Source organism: Anolis carolinensis, chromosome 6, assembly GCF_035594765.1.
Source record: "Anolis carolinensis isolate JA03-04 chromosome 6, rAnoCar3.1.pri, whole genome shotgun sequence".
NCBI lineage: Eukaryota > Metazoa > Chordata > Lepidosauria > Squamata > Dactyloidae > Anolis > Anolis carolinensis.
In genome coordinates this window covers 58,342,956-58,364,060 of record NC_085846.1, presented here as the reverse complement: position 1 = coordinate 58,364,060, position 21,105 = coordinate 58,342,956, and the positions used below count along the sequence as shown (strand labels likewise).

The 21,105-nt window shown below is 37.4% G+C and overlaps 1 protein-coding gene across 1 annotated transcript in view; it reads left to right on the top strand.

The window, feature by feature from the left end:
• bmper (BMP binding endothelial regulator) overlaps positions 1-21,105 on the top strand; it is a 208,335-nt gene that overhangs the window by 141,815 nt on the left and 45,415 nt on the right. The gene's annotated exons all lie outside the window — the stretch shown is intronic.

Genomic DNA, 21,105 nt, shown 5'->3' with positions numbered 1-21,105 from the left:
CTTTTCAAAAAGCTGATATCTGCAATAGCATGCTGTTCTACAGGTTGATAGCAGGAAAAGAGGGATTTAATAGTCATTTGTGGTAAAGGTTTGCTTCAATAGGAAATGCTTTCATATGATGCTAAAAGATTTATAGCGTTTTCCTTCCATGTAACATACTTGAACCTGTGTAACCCTGCAGAGGTGACGAGAAAATCTGTTATTTAAAAACGGAGCTTGGAAGTCTTCATTTTCAAATTTAAGTTATACACTAATGTTAATTTTAATTTGAAAACTGACTTGTTCATTTTAGCTACTAAATAAAAATATTTTCTTAATCAGCATTTAACACATTTGTGATACTTAGTGGATGTAAAGAAACCAGTTAAGATGACTAAAGATAGCCCAGAGAGCAAACCACAAATTATCCACCAATAGTCCCAAATTTAAGTAATGTGGAAAATTCGTTCAAGACATTAACGTAACTGACATTAAAGAACAATTTTAACTAATTAAATAGCAGTGCTGTTTGTAGGATTACATTTTTTTTAGTTTTAAGAGTTTTTACATTGAGTGCTTTAGTGTTGATAGTTCATTCAATTTTCTACTGCTATTCAATATGACAGAAAATGAAAAATTGATATTGGATTCATGTATGCCAGCTGTAAAGGGAACATGGACTATTTTTCTTCTTTATTTCCCATTTTTCTGCTTTCAAGTGATTGTTTGTGCTTGTATTTTCAGCACTCACACTTCAGTAGCTTCTATCTTTGCTTAGTGTCATTTTCCTTTAGTACATCTATCTATGGAATTCATTTGAGTAATTCCTTGAACTTAAAGTTAACATTCCTGAAAGCCAAGGTCCATGTTTGACTATGTTCTTCTTTGCCCTGTTTGCAAATGTTAGCATTACGTGGTCACCTTCTTTTAAAGTGGATTCTAAAATTGCTCTATCTACCCCTGTTTTCATCTTACACTAAATATGTTTGTTTGTATTTGAATTCGGCTGACCTAAGATTTAAGCATTCATTAGTTTCAAGTTACTAAGTGGTGGGTTTGAAGGAAGAACTGCCTCACAGTTTACATAGCAACCATCTCTGCTATTGTTGACATTAGGCTTGGGCTTGAATTAGTTTAAACAAAAATGATTTGTAATATTCGGTGGTCCATTTCATATAATCTCTGAAAACCGAACTGGGAGGAGGGAGCCGAAAAGCCCAGCAAAATGGATTAAGACAGCCAGATTTTAATGGCTATTGGAGAGGAGAGAGTTATGTGTGCAATCTACCTGAAGCAGGGGCTGCCGCGGGGCTTATGGAGAAGATGGGATTATTGCAGCGTATTTTTCTCCCTCCCCCGGCAGAAGCACCCATCCATTTCTTTATAAAAGTTTTCAAGGCTCCTCCAGAGTGGGCCCTGCTGGGAACTCGCTTTCCCAGCAGCACTGGCATGGGGCAGGCAATGAAAAGTCTCTGAGTTCCTCTCAGAGAATGAGGGGAGTTGAAGTTTTTTCTCTCTGTGTGTGTTTCTCAGCCAATAAAAAGCCTGGTTGTGTCCATGCTCTGATTGGCTGAGAATGGACACAATTGGTGATTACAATTCCCAGAACCCTCTCTTGCAGTTTCCCATTAAAGCCAATGGGATTCAATCTTTGCCTAATGAAAATGGCAGCACCCCTCCTGATTTGAGTAACTTCCTGGTAAACAGAATGAGGAGCCAGCCAACAATGAACCCAGGAACGGCATGTCTTTTGGCCGAATGCACATCTGTAGTTGATGTCATAACACTCTAGCATTTTCTGGAATGAAAGGTTGATGAACCACCCCAAAGCATGCAATGAGCTGATCAAGGGCAGTGGAAAATCAAAGGTCTCCAATGACAGTTTATCTATCCAGTGTCATTTATATGTTCTTCTTGCTTTGCATGCTTTTATTTATCATATCAGAAGCAAACAGAATGTTACAGGTTGTAATGTATTTGAAAACACAAAGTTAGATTATTGTCATTGTTGGTCCTGAAAAGGTCCATTGGTTTGTTCGTTTGGTTGCATGTTGCAAGTCGCTTCTGGTTGTGAGAGAAGTAGCCATTGACGAAGACATTGCCTAGGGAACAGCCTTATGTATCATGATCCTGCGAGGAGGCTTCTTTCATATTCCCCTGCTTTACATGCTGATTGCATGCTACACTGGCATAGCTAAGGAAATACTATGAAGAGTGTGATGTAAAAGAAATAGATATTGTCTGTTTAGATGTTTAAATCATTGTTGGAATCTATATGCATTTTATGTCTTTCTTCTGGATGAATCTTTCTCTGAGGTGTACGGCATCCATAATAGTAGACACATAGGAACTAGTTTTACATACAGTTTCAAATATTTGAATAACACCCCAATTCTCAGGATTTCCCTGTGTAGTTGGGAACTTCACTAGATGAAAATCTGCTGTTCAGATGGTAAAAAACAAACAAAAACAAAAAAAAAACATTAGCCCTATTCAGTGGCTGCATTATTATTCACCAGACACGTCATGGTATTGCACCATGGAGACATGGTTTCCAAGCTGCTGAATGCACTAGTGGTGGAGAGCTAGAATATTGTGCTTCAATATGCAGTATGATTAAGTGTTGTAGGATAGTAATATGTACACTACAATTTATTGGACTGGACCTGCAGCTCTGACCATACAAACATGCACTTGAAAAAGTTGAGGGGGTCTCATGTGACCTTCCTAGAATTTTAATTTCCTTTGTGGTGTTAGATCAATAGAGTGCTTAATGAACAGGTATCAGAGGAAGATCTGTTATTCATAAATCAATAATATTTCAATTTTATTTCTACCATTTTTCACAGGTAAGTGATGAGAACTGAAAATGTAGACCAGACACTGAGAAATCAGGTTTTCTGCCATCAAACACTGCATCTGCTCTTTTTATTTTGTATCTGGGATTTCTTCTTATTTCCTCTTTTAAAGTTTCTTGTGATTAACTTAGTGCAATAAACTTCTTGACATCAGGAAAAATGATTTATATCTTGGCAATAGTAGATATAGAACATTACAGAAAAATGATGTGCAAAGGTTACTCTCGCTAGTTTTGTCTTTTCACATTTCACATAGTTTTTGTCTGGAAAACATTTTTTTTAAACCAGCAACATCAAAAAAGAGTTTAAGTCTTCTGAAAAGCTTATGCCACCAATATCTTTGTAGAGAAATGTAAAAAAACAAGATGTTTCTGAGAATGTCCAGCAGCACATGATGGCACCAGGGTCCTGTTGTTTGTCTGTGGCTCCTGATGCCTAGAGTTTCCATTGTGTAATGCCTAATAGTTTTTGTTAAATCCTTTTCCGTGGAGTGGTTCCAAATTCAGTCATGTTTACAGAAGACCCCCATAATTCAGCTGGACTAATCACTCATTATTGCTCAGGTACTGTTGATTAAAAGTGTTCATCCATTTCTCTAAACTTTTATAATTCTTTTTTTAAAAATTAATTTACACTAGAGGTTGCCACATCTTGCAATAGCAAATTCTTCATTATTTGTAATTATTTGCTGTCAAGTTGACTTTGTCTACCCCTAGAGCTCTCTATTTGTTACCTATTACCTTCCACTTTAACAAAACATTTATTATATTTTTAATTGAAGCATATCTTTTGACATGTCCAAGTATGACAGTTTAAACAGCCATCTTTACATCTAGTATCAGTTCAGGCTTAGTTTGTTCTAAGATCCATTTTAATGGGATCAGCATACAATCTCATCAGTCCTCAGGGGAACTGCAGCTATATTTTCAGTGTAGAGGGAGACAGTCCTTGGATCACTGAAGCAAAAAAAAAAGTTGAGTTGAATTACAAATCTGCAAATATTTTTAAAGAATCTTTAAGATCCATATGGAAATAGAATGGAACAGACTTACTGAAAAATAAACTATTAAAACAGTTTTGGTCATCTCTACTGATCGTGCATCACAGGCATAGCTGCTCAGTGTATTGTTAAATATAGCTGAGGTAAGCATGCTAGCTTTGCATGTGAGTTAACTTGGCAAGTGCAGACATTGCATCTTACATGCAGATAATGGAACCCCCGGTGGTGTAGTGGGTTAAAGCCTTGTGACTTGAAGGTTGGGTTGCTAACCTGAAGGCTGCCAGGTTCAAATCCAACCTGGGGAGAGCACAGATGAGCTCCCTCTATCAGCTCCAGCTCCATGCGGGGACATGAGAGAAGCCTCCCACAAGGATGGTAAAAACATCAAAACATCTGGGCATCCCCTGGGCAACGTGCTTGCAGATGGCCAGTTCTCTCACACCAGAAGCGACTTGCAGTTTCTCAAGTCACTCCTGACACACACAAAAACTATTAGAAAAGACAGGTGAATGAAGTCAGTGTTTCTAAAGAAAATGTTAGGTAAAGATTATAAAGCATTTTCCTTATTTTAAAGTGTGGTTTCTCATGTTAGTTGATTCTGTTTTGGGTCTAAATGCTTTAGAAGAATAGATCTGCCATATTATTGGCTTAGAAATTGCCAGTCTCAATGAATGTTGTTAAACTTCACATTGTGATGAGAGTATCATTTTTCTCTCCACGTTGCTCCCTGGAGAAGCAGTTTTATAGGGTTCACATAGTATGAAAAATACATACACAACACAGATTATAGAATTGTTGGCAGAATTGCTTTCTTTCCATTCCATTGTTATTGGTTTGAAACCTGTGAAGAACCATTTAAGACTGAAGCCACCCCCACTCCCCAAATCATTAACACACTTATTTTTCTCTAGAGTGCGTTTTAAAGGATTTATGTTTGATAAATAGAAGAGAAATATAACTAAAAAAGAACATTACAAATTAGGGTATGTTCTCCTCTGGCACCTAAAAAGGCAATCAACTGAGCATTTCAGACATTTTATGACACAGTATTAACAATGAAAATCCTGTGATGACATCTTTACTCTTCAGAGTTAAGATCTTTTTCTTGAATTTATACTTTATTCCATAGTTTGGAATCCAAAACATAAAGCAAAAACACTATTTTGGGTAACTTATGTGTACTTTTGGGTATAATTTCTTTGTTTATTTTTAAATGTCAAAACAATGGGCAGGCCATGTGAAAAATCTTGATGAGACAATGGATGTATGAATATAAAAAGTGCAGCTTTCTGTTTCTTTTCAAAATATAATCAATGATTTATAATGTCACCTATAATTTTAAACACTCCTGTAATTTCCTATCACAATTCTACTGAGCATCAATGTCTTTAGTACTAAATTAAATGTAAGGGCATATGGTGCATATAAAACCTGTATGAACCCAAACTTTTTTTAAAGGAGGAAACTGACATTAATTAATGCTCATCAACTGTTATGGGAAAAGCTATTGGCATTGGATATCCCTTGTGATTAGCTCCAGAAGACACCATAACAGTTTGTGACATTCAAGACTCTAATCTTATAATGAGTCCACTAATACCACTGACCAAGGGTCCAAACATAGGGCACATGGTGTCACCTGCATAACAGGGATTTTCAAATATACTTCCTCTGGAATGTATTCCCAGAACATCCAAGGGTCGTACTGTATGTAGAAGTAACTTCGGTTCATTCCGTGAGTCATATTCCTGGAAAATGAGCATAGGATTGCAGCCTAAAATCATTTATTTCAAACTCGGTTCTAAAAATATTTTTTTTGTGTGTAAAATACTATTTAAATTAGGTTAATTTCATGAGATATTTAAACTGTCAAATATCTAGCAATGTAAATTTCTGGATATCTCATAGCTAAAATCTAAGCAATACCTCAACCTTTTAAATGCCTAATATATTTTATTAATTACTTTTAGAAATAATACCTGTAAAGATGCAAAAAGCTCAGCATTCACCCACCTGAACTTTTCACATCCGAATGGAAAGACTGATTTATGACCTGCTCTGGTTTTCAAACATGGGAAAGGACTGTTGACGGGGAGGTGTGAATGGGAAAGGGGAAATGTGGGAGGGGGAGGGAAGAAGCAACTTGATATACTGGGGGGCTGGCGGAAAAGGGGCAGTGTAAGCTTTGTGATCATCTTGGCAAGACGGATTCAATAAAGTTTCCATAGCACCAGCTGTGTGAGCCTACCTTTGTGTCCTATACCTTCCAAGGATTGACAATACCATGATCACAGAATGAAAACATTTTATGTTTTGTTGAGATTCGATTCTATAATGCCATATATTATGCCATGCAAACTCAGCATTGCTCAGATAAATTATTATGCTATTTTTTCCAAAATTTCTTCTAGTTAACATTTAATCGGGGACTCCCAGTGGCTTCCTTCCAGTCTACAAATTGTGTGTTTCTCTGGTGATCCACTCTGGCATGGTCACATGTCCTTATAAAGGAAGGAGGAAAAGGTGTTTAATACCTATCCCACCTTTCATTCACCCTGCCAGCCTGGGAAACTTGGAGAGTGAGTCAGACCACCCACAAAACTTCACCTCGATCTTAAGCAATGCCTGGTCAGTGAAAAATAAGACACATATCATCTATGACCTCAAAGATGAGGGGACTGACCTGGCATGCTTCACAGAAACTTGGCTGGGAGATTATAGTGCTCCAACTTGGGCACAGGCCCTCCCAGCCGAGTATTGTGTCTGTGAGCAGGTGAGGAAAAGTGGGCAGGGGGATGGGGTAACTGTGGTCTATAAAAGACCATCTTGACCTGACCAGAGTACCTATTAGGGAGCTGAATCACATTGAGTGTGTGTGCCTGAGTCTGAAAACCAGGGATTCTGTTAGTGTACCATCCACCCTGTTGCCTAACGGACTCCCTGGCCGAGCTGTATGGGAACTGGTATCCTTCTTGGTTCTGTTGGACCTCTCAGTTGCATTCAGTATCATGGATCATACTATTTGACCCATATGGAGATACAGGGCTTTGGAGCACCATTTGCAGTAGTTGCGATTCTGTTGACAGAATACTGTTAGAAGTGGTGCTGTAGGATTATTATTCAGCCTCATCGGTTCCTATAGTTTCACTACTATTTCCTAGACTAGTAAACACCTACATAAAGCAATCAAAAGAGGTCATCCATAGCTTTGGTGTTGGAGCTCACACTGGACTATCTGTCTTTCACAGCTGGTGCCAAGGAGGCTGCGCAGATCTTGGGCTGTTCTCAATATTCAGTGAGAGAGTGAATAATTCAGACACAAGATAGGTCTTCTTTTGGTCAATAAGAAACCCAGCCTGAAATTATGGTCTGTTATGGGTGTGGATGCATTAACTCTAAAAGACCAGATTCACGGTTTAGAGGTAGTCTTGGAATCTGGATTGCCCCTGAGAGGCTAGGTGGCTTTTGTGGTCAGTAGTACCTTTGACATCTTTATTCGAGAGAGTGAATTTAATCAGAGTCATTCATGCCTTCGATAGTACTGTCATATTTTTAAAGTCTGCCTGCCCCTATTAAAATGGCCACCATAGCCTCCCTGCAGAGAAACTTATGCAAGAAGCCCTTATTAAAAATGTTTTGGGCAAGGTAGAATGTTTTGGAAGTACTTTTTGCCTCTGCCTCTTGCCACTTCCTTCGCACTGGATCACATTGACCCATGTGTACGTTGACCCAGGTTTTTGAGGTTAATCTATGCCAATTTTTTCTTTCTTATACAGTATATATAGTAATAAATACGAATTCCTTCTACATATTTCCATTTGTATATTTCTTGAAAACTTAAACTGACACTGTTTTTACCACACTGTTACTATTTGTTTTTTAACTTTTGTATTGCGCTTTTTAAAATTGACTAAGTGTGGGATTGTTAGCTGCTGTGAGTTCCCACAGGGAAAAAACCAGGAAATAAATAGTTGTTGTTATTATTATTATTATTATTATTATTATTATTATTATTATTAGCAGAATAGCTTTTTTATGTCTTGCTTGTAGGCATTATGACTTTTAAGGACAAATGTCTTACGAAGGTACATTTGATACATTTTCATTTTTAAGTATACACTTTAAACTTGTGTACAGGTGAAAATTCAATATGTAGAAAGTCTAAGCAGATTAAAATCTGTTTTCTTGAGTCACATTTGACAAGGCAATACAATACAACGAATAAGGCAAGAAAGCAATACAATGAGCTAACAACTCCTACATCCACACCTATATGGGGTATTTTGATTCAGTGACATGGCACAGAAAAGGCAACATTCTTTTGTGGTTGAATTGAATCCTGCTGATTTTGTTCCTAGAAATTCCTATTTTGTCAGTACATTTTTTAGAAAACCTAAACAAACAAAAAAGGCAATCATCATCTTGATCATATCACTGTTTCTCTGAACCTTTTCCCCAATATAATGACATGGTGAAAAGCTTATACTTTTTCAGATCTTTATGGGCTGCTGTTGGCTTTCAAATTAATTAGGATGGAGGTCAGATAGGTCTTTGAGCTGAAGTATGGGATCTCAAGACTGAAGATGTAGACATGGCAAGAAGGATGTGTTAGTATGAGTTGGATTTCACATCAACCTATTACTGAGTGCAAGGAACAGTATTAAATCTGCACCCAGGAATATTATATGGATTTGCTAGTGTGTTTCTTCAACCCTTAAATAAATGTTAGATATGTCTGCTTGTATAGTAGAAAAGCTAAGAGACTGAAAGCTTTCTTTCTTTGTTTTCACATTTAAGCTTTACAACCAAGAACAGCTGAAGCACCATTTGGGAAATGAATTTATATGAATTCCTCTTACTGGAAATGTTTATACTGTCTTCCTGAAAAATAGCTCTGGTGTCTTGATAATATAGCACTATAGAACAAGCCTCAAATCCTTGCATGCTGAAAGAAGGTGGGAGGAAGGAGAAAACCTTGGGATAGATTTCCTTATGAAATAGACTAGAAAAAATGCTGGTCATTGAGTGCAGATGGATCTATTTCAAGGGCAAATATATCTTTAAGAAATATTGCTTTGGACTATAGAGCTGAAGACTTCTTTTGACAGGGATTATTCAGCAGCATTCAGGGAGGATAGGGACGAAAGAAAAATATTACCTAGGATCAACTTACACTTTTTTCTTCTAAGTGAGTTATGGAAACTGCTAATGATCACTTTAATGATCTGTTTTGGTCTTGTTAGCATAGTAGTCAGTTCAGTTGTCAAATATAGCATTAAATGATAATGATAAAAAAACATAACTCTACCTAAAATAGTTCAGATTTGATCTTTGGTACTCTAAATTATATAATTAGGGTACCAAAGCTCTTCCAATTATTCAACAAAAACAACGGATGAGTATGTTATTTTGCATTGGCCTTTGGTTCCCAAGACTACATGCTTTTGTTAGCTAAATTTAATTATATATGATCTGGGGGCTCTTTTTGATAGGGGTTTTAGGTTGCTTTTAATTGTTTCTAGTCATGTATTTAATGTTTTAAATGTTTTATCCATTAGACAAGAGGTGGTTTGGCAGGTGTATAAGCAAACAAATTTAAAAAAAAATCTCCTGTCCCAAATAGTAATAGGTTCTAGAGGGAAAGGCTTAAATTGTCACATAGTATTTATTCCAATATTTTTTATTCTGTTTTTCTCCCACCGTGTCAGCTGTAATACAGTGAAGCTCCAAGTATTTATCCCCTCCCCATTTATAGCTGTGGATCACCCCTTCTTAACTGAAAAGGTTGATTGGCAGTTGTGGCTGTGTTGAGGCTGTAGATCAAAGACAAGACTCATATGCCCCATAAAGTAAGGCTATGGTGGTAGTAAAGGTGGTGGTTGTCCATTTTTCGTGCAAAAATAAATAAATTAGAAGATTGTACTTCCATAGGCCTCCTGGGGGCACACACATCAATTTACATGCTGTTGAGGAGGTATATCTTATTTCCCACTATGACACTATGGGATTGCATGCTTCTGTGAAACAAGAGGCTATGCTGATGACAATAGAGCTGCTGGTAGGGCCTCCCATGTCATGAAATCAAGAAGTCTAAGAACAGCTATGAAGAAACTAAAGATCCTGAGTTATAAGGATACATAATACTAAAGTAAGATTGCCCATGGGACTGTGTTGCCGGTTTCTATACATGGTTGTGAAAGCTGGACAGTGGAGATAGCTAGTAGGAAGAAAATTGATTCATTTGAAATGTGGACTTCTAAAGGGACAAATAAAAGCAAATCAAGCTAGAACTCTCCCTAGAAGCCAGAATGACTAAACTGAGACTATCTTCATAAGAAACCATGACTCAGTAGAAAGACAATAATTCTTGGTAAGATAGAAAACAGTAGGAAAAGAAGAAGACCACATTACAGATGGTTATATTCAATGAAGGAAGCCATCTGCAAGAACTGATCATGGCTGTTGATGACTTGGAGGCTGCTCATTCATAAGTTCACCATACACAAAAGCCAACTTGACAGGAATTAACAAATATTTTATTTAGATGACAAACAGCATTTTTACTAAAACTGAAGTGATAAACCCCATAAAAATAAATGGGTGTAGCCCATAGGTTGGGGAAATGAGTTGTGTATGCTCACCCCCACACACTCCATGGATGCTTAACTCATTTTAGATTTCACTTCATCTTAAGGAGAAAGCAAGTAAAATTTCAAATGAAAGGTAATCAGACCATATTGTAGCGATGGTGAGAATGAGGTCTGTGTTTTCACCAGACACTCCATAAATGTGCATCAAGTTGTAGCAGAGCCATCAAACAAATCTTTAAGTGTATCTAATTAACATTTGGAGAATGAAAACAGTGGATTTAATTTTCTGATTGCCAAAGTTCCAGCCTTTTGAGTAACACTGGCTTAGATGTGAGCAGACTTCCCTTAGAAGAAAGATTTCAGGAAACACCCATTTCAACTGATAGCATTTGTGTCGTTACTTTGATGATTCACATAATTTAATGGTATGCTTGGACTGACTGCATGTGGTTCTTCATGAAGTCAATGGAGAATAACATTAATCTCCCAAATGTTTACCTTCGGGGATAGACAAGTGATCTACCAACAGTGCCTCTGGTATGTCATGATTGGATTTCACCCAGTCTTTTTTACTGTTCCCAAATACTATTGCAGCATTTCTCCTGACTCAGGTAGTAAAGATAACCTGCGGTTAGCATATTGACAATACGTAATTCCGAAACCTTCATCATGAACTTTACGTAAATATTGCATAACATGTTTATATTTGGTGGTTTATAGTTTTAATTGTTTAATTTATAGTCCTATGTTATTTTTTTAGATGTGTGATAATACTGTTTTTATTGTATGTAAGGCATTGAAATTTTGCCATTTATTTCATGTGAGTCCCCCCAGGGGTGAGAAAAGCGGTGTATATAAATGCAATAAATAAATAAATAAATTGTGAGTTGCTCAAATATAATGGAAGCCCATTGGCTAACGTAACTAACCTTTATGTCATTCCCATAGTGTACAATAAATTGTTGGACAAGTTTTAAATGATGGGATAAAAATGACTGGAAATTTAGATGCAAATAAGACAGCTGTAGTTGGATCCATTTTTCTTTTCCATGTGTTCCTACAAACGGTGTCCTATTTACAATTTATAGATAAAGAAAATGGTTGTGAAAAATTAGTATCAAGTAATTTCACTTAAGACCTTTTTAGAAGGAATTGATTTTAATGTTCATTTATTCCAATTGTTGAGTTTTTTATGTCAGCTCTCAAATATAGCATGCAGTTTATAAAGACGGTGTGTGTTTAGGACAGGAACTGAATATTTATATTTTTTAAAAATATTGTGGAAGAGAGCAGGCACCATGGCAGAGACGGCAAGGCTTATAAAGGTCATTTGGAAAGTCTATGATGTGTGTTTTTCCTTTCAGTGTGGTCTGCAACTTTTAATTAATTTATACAGGACTTACAGAAGGGAAACTCAGGACTACCCCCCTTCCCCCAGGAAAACCCAAGTCCTCTCTTCGAAATTACATGTTTGTTAGAAAATTTAAACAGCTTGCACAGAAATTCCAAGGCCGTGCATGATCTAACCACAAGTGGCTCTACACTAACAAATAATGTATGCCACAATCTGTGTCCAAAATTGGACATCCCTACTACCCAGTGATTTGGTGTTGCTAGACCGGAGACAAACTGCCACACTACTCCCTGTGTGTTGCTGGTAGCTATAGCAGAGACAAAATGACATAGCTGTTGCTTGGAGGTTCCCCTTTCCTCCTTCCGTGTCTTGTGACTTGCATAGGAGACTGGGAGGGGTACGAGGGAGAAAGCACCCTTCTCCTTCTTCCATATTAAAGCTAAGTGTATTGTTTTAATCTATTTCTGTAAACCGCTCTGAGCCAAACTGGGAGTAGCGTTATACAAGTCTAACAAATAAATAAATAAATAAATAAATATTTGTGAAATGGTCATTAAAATGAACTACTGAGCGTTATAATACCGTTGCAGGTTCAGAGGGGAGGGTGCCTGAGTTAAAAACCTAAATAGCTCAGCTGGGTGAAAATTCGCAGACTAAGTATATGCAAAGAAGAAATCTTTCTTTCCTGTGTGTATTGCCCCTTATAGGAACATAAATGTCTCTATATTGTCTCTTCTCACATAGATGTCAGGTTTTCCACATCTGTACTCTATTTATCATCCTTCTCTTTTCAGTTCTCTAAGTGTCTCTATATACCACAGTGCCTGGTTAGTAACAGGTCAGAGAAGATGTTTGAGAGCAATCTTGTCAATCACCCTGGTTAGATTTTGATTCCACTTATTGACCAGGGCTTCAGTGGGATCACTGCTGATATCAGACCTAAAACCCTAAGGCCTCCAAAGGGTCCATTAGCTGTCAAGGGTGGAACATTTTAATAGGCCTTCCACCCCTGCAGGGGCAGGTTATAGCTGTGATACTAACCCTCACCAGAAAATGATCTGTCCATGACAACTTGGGGGTGTTAGTGAAGTCAACCCACAGATCTTTATGTTCTGAACTGAAACCGCATCAAGGGTATAATCTGCCAAGTGCATATGTCTGAAAACCATTTAGGGTAGATCCATGTTTTTCGTGGATACTACAAATCACCCACCTTCACATGATGAACTGGTTTTTAATGTTCTGTTGGTTTCCCAGAAGCAAAAGTCTGGGCGACTCCAGCAAAACTTCTTAGACCAGTTCTGTGAGATAGGCCAGGGAGTCTGTTAGGAAGCATGTCATAAATCCAAATCTAAATCCAAACAAACACTAAAGATGGGTAAACTAGCCAACTAGTCAAGAGTCCAGTGTCAGAGATGCCAGATACCAGAGTTCTTGGGGGGGGGGGAGTTGTGTCTCCTGACCAGTTGGTATGTACTGTAAATATTCAATATCTGTTCTATTGAGCTGTATATTACTGTTAGAATGAAACTAACTAGTTGAATCAGCCCACTGATTAGTTCAGATTTGTCTGTTAGGTCTTTTCTTATTTGTCCACACTGTCATGCATTTCACATATTGTGTTCTTGTACATGATAGAAAGTTGAATTACCTTAAAAGTTACTGCAACTATGGCTCCTTGTGTTTATATTTTTCCATGAAAGTTACAGACAACTCTTAAATAGGCTGTTTATCCAAATATCTATTCTGTCCATCATTCAAATCTTATTTCCTTAAAAACATAATGTCTTTCCTTTTTTCACTTGTATGGTACTTTATGGATTCCTCTATTTGTTTTCTGAATAATTGTTCAACAACCCACTCCCTTTTCTCATGGTTTCTTGTTCAAGTTTCCTCAATTTCTGACTTTCAAGGAGATGCCATCTTAATTTCTTTGCTATTCCTGGAGTGCACACAGATATAGGTTTCCAACTCCAAGGCAGGGGCCTTTTGCATAGCAATTATAGATAGCAGAAATGATCCATAATCAACATGAAGCCTAAAGGCAAACAAATTATACTGAATGGGTAAAAGTTTTTCCAGATGCAAAGGAAACTGGGAGATTGAAATCTTCCTTTGGCCTTTATACTGGATGCCAAGTTGGTATTAAACAATTACTGGTTTCTGTATTGTGGTCCATATGAAGATTTATTGACTTGAGAGCAAATATTGACTGAGAAGGGAAAGAAGGCAACTACCCCAAGGAACTATAAATCCAAATGTTAACTGAAAACAGAAGTTTGTATGTTAAAGACATTCTGCTGCAATCTGTTTACATTATGGCTAATTGTTCTCCTGATAATCCAAACCACCCCAAAGTTTCTTATGCTGAATTGCATGGCAGAACAATCAAACAGGAAAATGGAATGGGATATTTTCCCCTAGATGGTGCATGAATTCCATATGTTGCTAGAAAATCACATCCACCAATGTGATGACACTTAGATTGCTTCATGTCAGTGTTTTTTTAATGGAAAGATTAAATTCTGTATAGGGAGAAGTACATATTTTGTACCATGGACGTTATGATCTGATTGGTGCATTAACTGATTGTAGTTAAATCTTGCAAGTACATTTCAGATTATATAATAAAAGACAAAGAGGTGGTGTCATTCAATTCTACAAATGAATGCATGCCTTCCACGCACCTTCACATGTTAATTTACCTCAACTACATTTGAAATGTAGTACGTTGCCTAATTTTCTGTGTACCTGTAACAGAATATCTAGAAATAGCTTAGTGGAGTAAAATTTAAATTATGAATATTACGTAAGAGTATGCATGAGCACCTGAAGTTCAAAACAAAGGAGACATACCATGAAACATTAGTTATTCAGTATGCTTCAAAATATATATTCACTGCTGAATCCCACTTCACATATGTTTTATTGACATTTAACACATACACATACAGCATAGGTAAAGGTAAAGGTTTCCCCTGATGTTAAGTCCAGTCGTGACCAACTCTGGGGGTTGGTGCTCATCTCCATTTCCAAGCCGAAGAGCCGGCATTTTCCATAGACATCTCCAAGGTCATGTGGCCGGCATGACTGCATGGAACACCATTACCTTCCCGTCGGAGCAGTACCTATTAATCTACTCACATTTGCATGTTTTCAAATTGCTAGGTTAGCAGGAGCTGGGGCTAACAGGGAGCGCTCATTCCTCTCCCGGGATTTGAACCTGGGACCTTTTGGTCTGCAAGTTCAGCAGCTCTGCGCTTTAACGCACTGTGCCACCAGCATACAACCTACATTACAACCAAAGTTAAACTCAACAAGCTGAATGTTGTAGGCCAGAGTCCTATTGGTGATCACCCTTTTATGATAATTGTGCAAGGAGTTGTTTGGTAGTTTCTTGCACAGTGGCCCCCACCACACCCCACAGACCTCCTCCAAGGGCCATCTGAGTCATTTAGTGGTCAAAGGAGGCTTTGGGGCATCCAGGAACCATTGGGCTGAAGCTGAAAAAAGAGCAGCCATTACAATGCTGTATTTACAGTGTATTCTCTGGAGACCAGGAATGAAACCACTGTATGCTCAGTTACAAAAAAAACAGCCACAATTATTTCTGAACATGTGCACCTTATTCTAGCCAATAAATGCCCAAGGGAGCATATGTCTACCATTTGAAATAGGCTTGCATGTTATGCCACGCATGCCATTTGAACTTTAAACTATGCCCCATGTATTGAGGGATTTCAGGCACCTGAACCTAACCATATCTCATAGTCATTATAATGTCTGATAAACTGTTGAAGCAGAATGCCAAAATATATATGTCTTGAATTTAATGATGGGAAGTCTAGTATTGAAACATTCATGACATCAACACTGGTAGAATAGCTGTGGGTATGTCTTCTTTGCTACTACATTCCTTTAAAATATTTTATCTAGTCAGCAACCACAGTGGTTGCCCTGACAGGAAAAGGGATAGACAGAAGGTATCTGCATTTTTCAGCAAAGTTTAAAATATGCCCAGCTGTGTACTGAAATAAAATAACCTATAAACAAAGGAAGGGTTGGAGTTTTGAGTGTTTTTGTCACAGGTTGCCTTTCTCGGAAAAAAACTGTTTCCTTGTATATATAAATATGAAACACTTACTTCAGCATTAAGATTTTGCCTAGTGATTCCCTTGAGAGCTTGTAAATGTTAATATAGCACTGTCATTTTCATTCTGAATCATGACAAAATCATAAACTGCACAATGAATCCCATCCCCATTGCTTCTTTCTTCCATTCAGGCATAGTAATGGTGAAGCACATTTATAGGCATGTGGGGATTCAAAGAAAAAGAATTTTATCCTAGGTTCTTTCTCAGAGTGAGTAGTTGCCTTCCAAAAACAATCCGTATCTGTGCAAAGAGGAAGTATTGCTGTCAGCATCATCAGCTTCATAGAACATAAAACACTTAGAACTTCTGTGACTGATTTTATCTTATTTTCATGCACATCTGATTTGGACACAGTTGTAATAGTTGCTGGGACTGGGTCTAGTATTAGGGAGATTGAGGCCACCACCTCAAGCAGCAAATTATAGGAATAAGAAGCAGTTGACAAAACATGGAATGGAGGAGAGAGACATCTTGTTGTGCATGTCAGACAGCACATATTTTGAACCATTCCTTTTATTTAGTTTTCAGGGCCTTTCTTTCTGGCTTAGTAAGCATTGTTTGTAGTTATATAGAAACAGGCAGAAAGAATCACTTCAATACTATATGGAAATTCACCAGTGTTTGAAATTTCAATTTGTGTTATAAAACAGTACAGATGTTTGTTTTCCCGGAATAGGTCCATCACAATAAGTGACAGAAGCATAAGGAAGAAATTTTCATATCAGATCTCACTTTTTACGTAACATGTGGAATGCTGCCATCAAATAAAGACAGCATAAACAGAGAGAAAAACACCTGGAGTTGAAATGGAATCATATTTCTAATTTACTTCCAACTTAGTGTCCAAAATTTCAGACCTAGTTTAATGGTGATCTCCTGGAAGACTTTTGCAGAGGTAGTTGCACACATTTCTGGCAGAAAAGAAATGCTTTAAAATGTGATGTCATGGTTGAATCCCCAGAAGATCTTGGTCACTTTTCTGAAAGACTGCCACCCAGAGTCAGTCTCTCAAAATAGTTATGAATCTATTTGTTGGATGAAGCTAGAGCCTCATCTTGAAATAGCCTAGAAGCCTTTTATTCTACTTACACTGAAAGGTCAACATTTTTTTTTGTAAAATGACAACTCTTTCATTAATTATATATTGGGAGCAGGCCCGTAGCCAGGATTTTGATTTGCGGGGTGGGGTGGTATTTTGATTTTGGGGGGGGGGGCCTGTGATTTTGATTCGGGGGGGGGAGGCTGGGATTTTGATTTCGGGGGGGGGGGGGCTGAGTCTGAGTGAGAGAGGATCTACCCTAGCAAACCTTTTGTATCGTTATCCCAATACCCCCATGCATATAGAATATATTGAGCAAGGTGATCAGATCATGATATGAATAAACATAACAGAGTTTAAATAATAAATGTAAGGCCTTCTAGCGGACCAACCTGAGAATTTCGGGGGGGGGGGCTGAAGCCCCTCAAGCCCCCCCCCCCCCCCCGGCTACATGCCTGATTGGGAGGGCCATTTGTAAGGTTTCAAATACAGGTTGAACTGCATAACACTAGTAATGTAAGTAGCACTTAAATTGTCATTTTAAAAAACGAGGTAAGAATGGGCTCTATGTCACCAGCAATATGATGTTGGCTGAGATAGATGAGTTCTGCACTAGCAACACTTTCAGTTATTCTTTCCTTCTCTATTGAAGTACTTCAATTGCTGTCTGTTTTGACTGGAATTGGAACTAGAGAAGAAAGTCTTAAATCTCCTTTGACTTTGTGCTGTGAAGTCATTAGCATTACAGCTGTGCGAAAAGCATATGTTAAATGTTTAATGCATCTGATAGAATAGACTGTGTCTGTATGAGCATATCTATACTGACCACTTAAGTTGGCTTGGACGCAGTTTGAGAACAGGTTTTGCAGTGCAGGTGATTAGATTGGCTTCTGTGGAACTAGCTTGAAGCCATGAAGGTGATTAAATTTACCCTCAAACCACTCTATGGACCCCCCCCCCCGCCCCTTTTTAGGAAAGATGCACACCTGTACTTTGGAGGCATAGGAGGTAGAAACAAAAGGAAAGGTGAAAAATTATTCAGTTACACTTGAGGCATTTTTTGGCAGCCCCATTGCCCCAAGTTCCAAATTCTACAAAGCACGTTTGCAGGAGTGGGTGTCGACAATGGGCTTGGGGTCTGCTGCAGCACATTGAAGGCTTAGCTTGAACTTTTCAGTGCATTTAATGGTTGCCGTAGTTTTGAGTTTGCTTGGAGCCACATTAGTCTACACATCCACCAGACTGAAATGGAAATGACTTAGAACCTCTTTCAATTAATGAGCATGAATTCACATATCAGCATATTGAGGAAAATATTTAATATGCTGGTTCAAATTGTCTTGAAGCTGCATTAAATGGCCCATGTAGATAGGGCCTATGATAGCTTATTCTACAAACCTCTTTCTCCCAGAAAGATGCTTCAATATTTCTTTGTATACCTAAGCTTCATTTTGGCTGTTGGTTCAAGGTAGGGCCGGACTTGCTCTTCATGAACAAAATGCTGCTACAGGGCCACATGCAGTCCTTAAGTCTGTTTTTGTAGCCTTTGGCCCCTCTTTCTCCTGGAAGTCTCCAGCAACAACAACTCACTTTTTTCTGTAGATTGCAGATTCTTCACTACCTGCTTGCTTACTTAATTTATTTATCTTCAAAACCAGAACTGCATGTCTAACTGTAATTCTTTTTAAAATTCTTGGCAATTTTATTTCCCAAGACTTGCTCTAGTTGCCTACCTCTGATCTTGCTGATCCAGAGAGATGCAGAACTGCTGTTAACACATAGAGTCTACCAAACAGAGCAAACAGGGACTTGACATCATGTTTGCTGAAATCTATTAATCATTTAATCCAGAGATAGCTATGTTGATTATGAGAAATTTTGAGTGTCTCCCTACTTTTTCAAGATACTATTCTTGTTCTCATCTTTGAACCTAGGTTTTCATGAAGTCAGAGATCACAACAAGGCCTTGATGGATGAAGTAGTGCCCTGGGTCTGAACTTTCCATAATGGTTTCCATTGGTTGGCCTGCTTCTATCCTTGTGGAATTATCATTGGCTCAACACACGGCTTCTTGCTTAGTCTCCATTACCCATGTAATTGGCAATGGGCAAAAAGCAACTTGTGTTTAGAGCTGTAAGTTCGTTTTTTGGAATGCTGCTTTCTGGCAAATGCTTAACACTGATCTTTTGTTGGGTTTTCAGCCATTGGGAATTTTTGAGGGAGTGAGTTGGAGAGAAATGTTTACACAGGTTAATTTTTTTTCTTCCTGTTCAGTTTGATTACTGTTGTGCAGAGGTTGAGCTCCAGGCTGCAGAGCCTCTGAGGTTTGTGAGAGGGATGTAAAGACAAGATGAACAGCTGGATGCCTGAACTGGAAATCAGAAACAGTAACTTGTCACTTTTCAGATCCCTAGTGCATATGATTTCTGACTTGCTTGCTTTGTATGTGTTTATGATATTAGGACATATGAATAAAACTTATTTGGAGCATAAAAGTTTGAGCTTTGCTCAGCTATTGTTCATATACTGTTTAAGAGATTTTCTAAAGAAAATTTAGGACAAGAAGTTCAGTACACAAGACATTTCTGTTTACCTTGTATTCTTAATATTTCCTGAACTTTCTCATCTCTACTCAGAAATTTTTTACAGAAAAGTTATTATTCTCTGTAGAAAGTGCTATTTTTATGCAACCCCATGTGTGAATTTTGCACAGAATAAATCCAAAATTGTATTTTTTGGAAAATTTTCTCATAGCAGAAAAAAATGCTAATGTTAAAAAGATATAAAACACTTTTATTTATATTACTATTATTCATTGCACATATTATATATTAGAGTCAATATCCAAATTTTGATGAATAATGTCATTTATGCTTGAATGCTAAGAATCCCAGATGAAAATCCAGAACCTCTGACTTTTCTCTTTTCAAATATCCATGAACATTTTCATTTAGCTCAATTAGTCAACAATGAGTGTTTTCTCAGGACTGGGCTGCACAGTGAAGCAGTTCTAATGTGGGAAAGAATCTACTGTTTTACAAATGTTTATGTTAACAGATGTATAATAAGTCTAAAGTTTAGTATGCTGGGTCTTAAAATTAATTAGTCAAGAGGAAGTCTTAGAAATTGGAGTTTTGATTTGTTGCTTGATATCACTAGTAACTGAAAAAATGTAATTCATTTTATTAATTACAAGTTATTAGTTTTCAAAACAGCCATGGAATTTGCAGCAAATTGTGTAGAGGTTGACACCATAGATCCTAGGAGCACATCTTTTTAAACTGGCACTTGCAAATGTTTTGTTTGTTTTAAAGTTGTCATGGCCCAAACTGGATTCTCTTCAACAAAACTCATAATAGAATTGTTATCTAAGGAGATGGGGAGTTCAATATATCTGAAAATTGTCAGCTTGAGAATACATGTCCTAAAGTTCTAATTTTACAACCTGCTCAATTACGTTTTCTCATTCATCTGCATCTCTCTTGTCTTCTTCCCACTTTCACTCATCTCTGTCAGCATGGACACTTCGTTCACCTTTCAAATGTGTTTGCTAAGGTTAACAAGGAGTAATATAGTTGTGCTTCAGTTCTGTCCTTTTGCAAATTAAACCCTATTTACCGTACACCTAGGTGTGCTGTATCCATGGTTATATTATGAAATGTATGCTGATAATACTTCTTTTATACAGTAGAGTCTCACTTATCCAACACTTGCTTATCCAAAGTTCTGAATTATTCAACCCTTTTTTGTAGTCAATGTTTTCAATACATCGTGATATTTTGGTGCCAAGTTTGTAAATACAGTAATTTCTACATAGCATTACTGTGTATTGAACTACTTTTTCTGTCAAATTTGTGGTATAGCATGATGTTTTGGTGCTTAATTTATAAAAGCATAACCTAATTTGATGTTTAATAAGATTTTTCTTAATCCCTCCTTATTATCCAACATATTCGCTTATCCAATGTTCTGCCGCCTATTTATGTTGGATAAGTGAGACTCTACTGTACTTATTTTGTTTAATGTTGCATTTGAATAAATTTGGTAGTTGGGATAATTCAGTAGTGTTGGACTTTAAAAATGCAAAAAATAATTTTAGCGTTTGGATGGTCTCTAGACAGTACAAAGTGA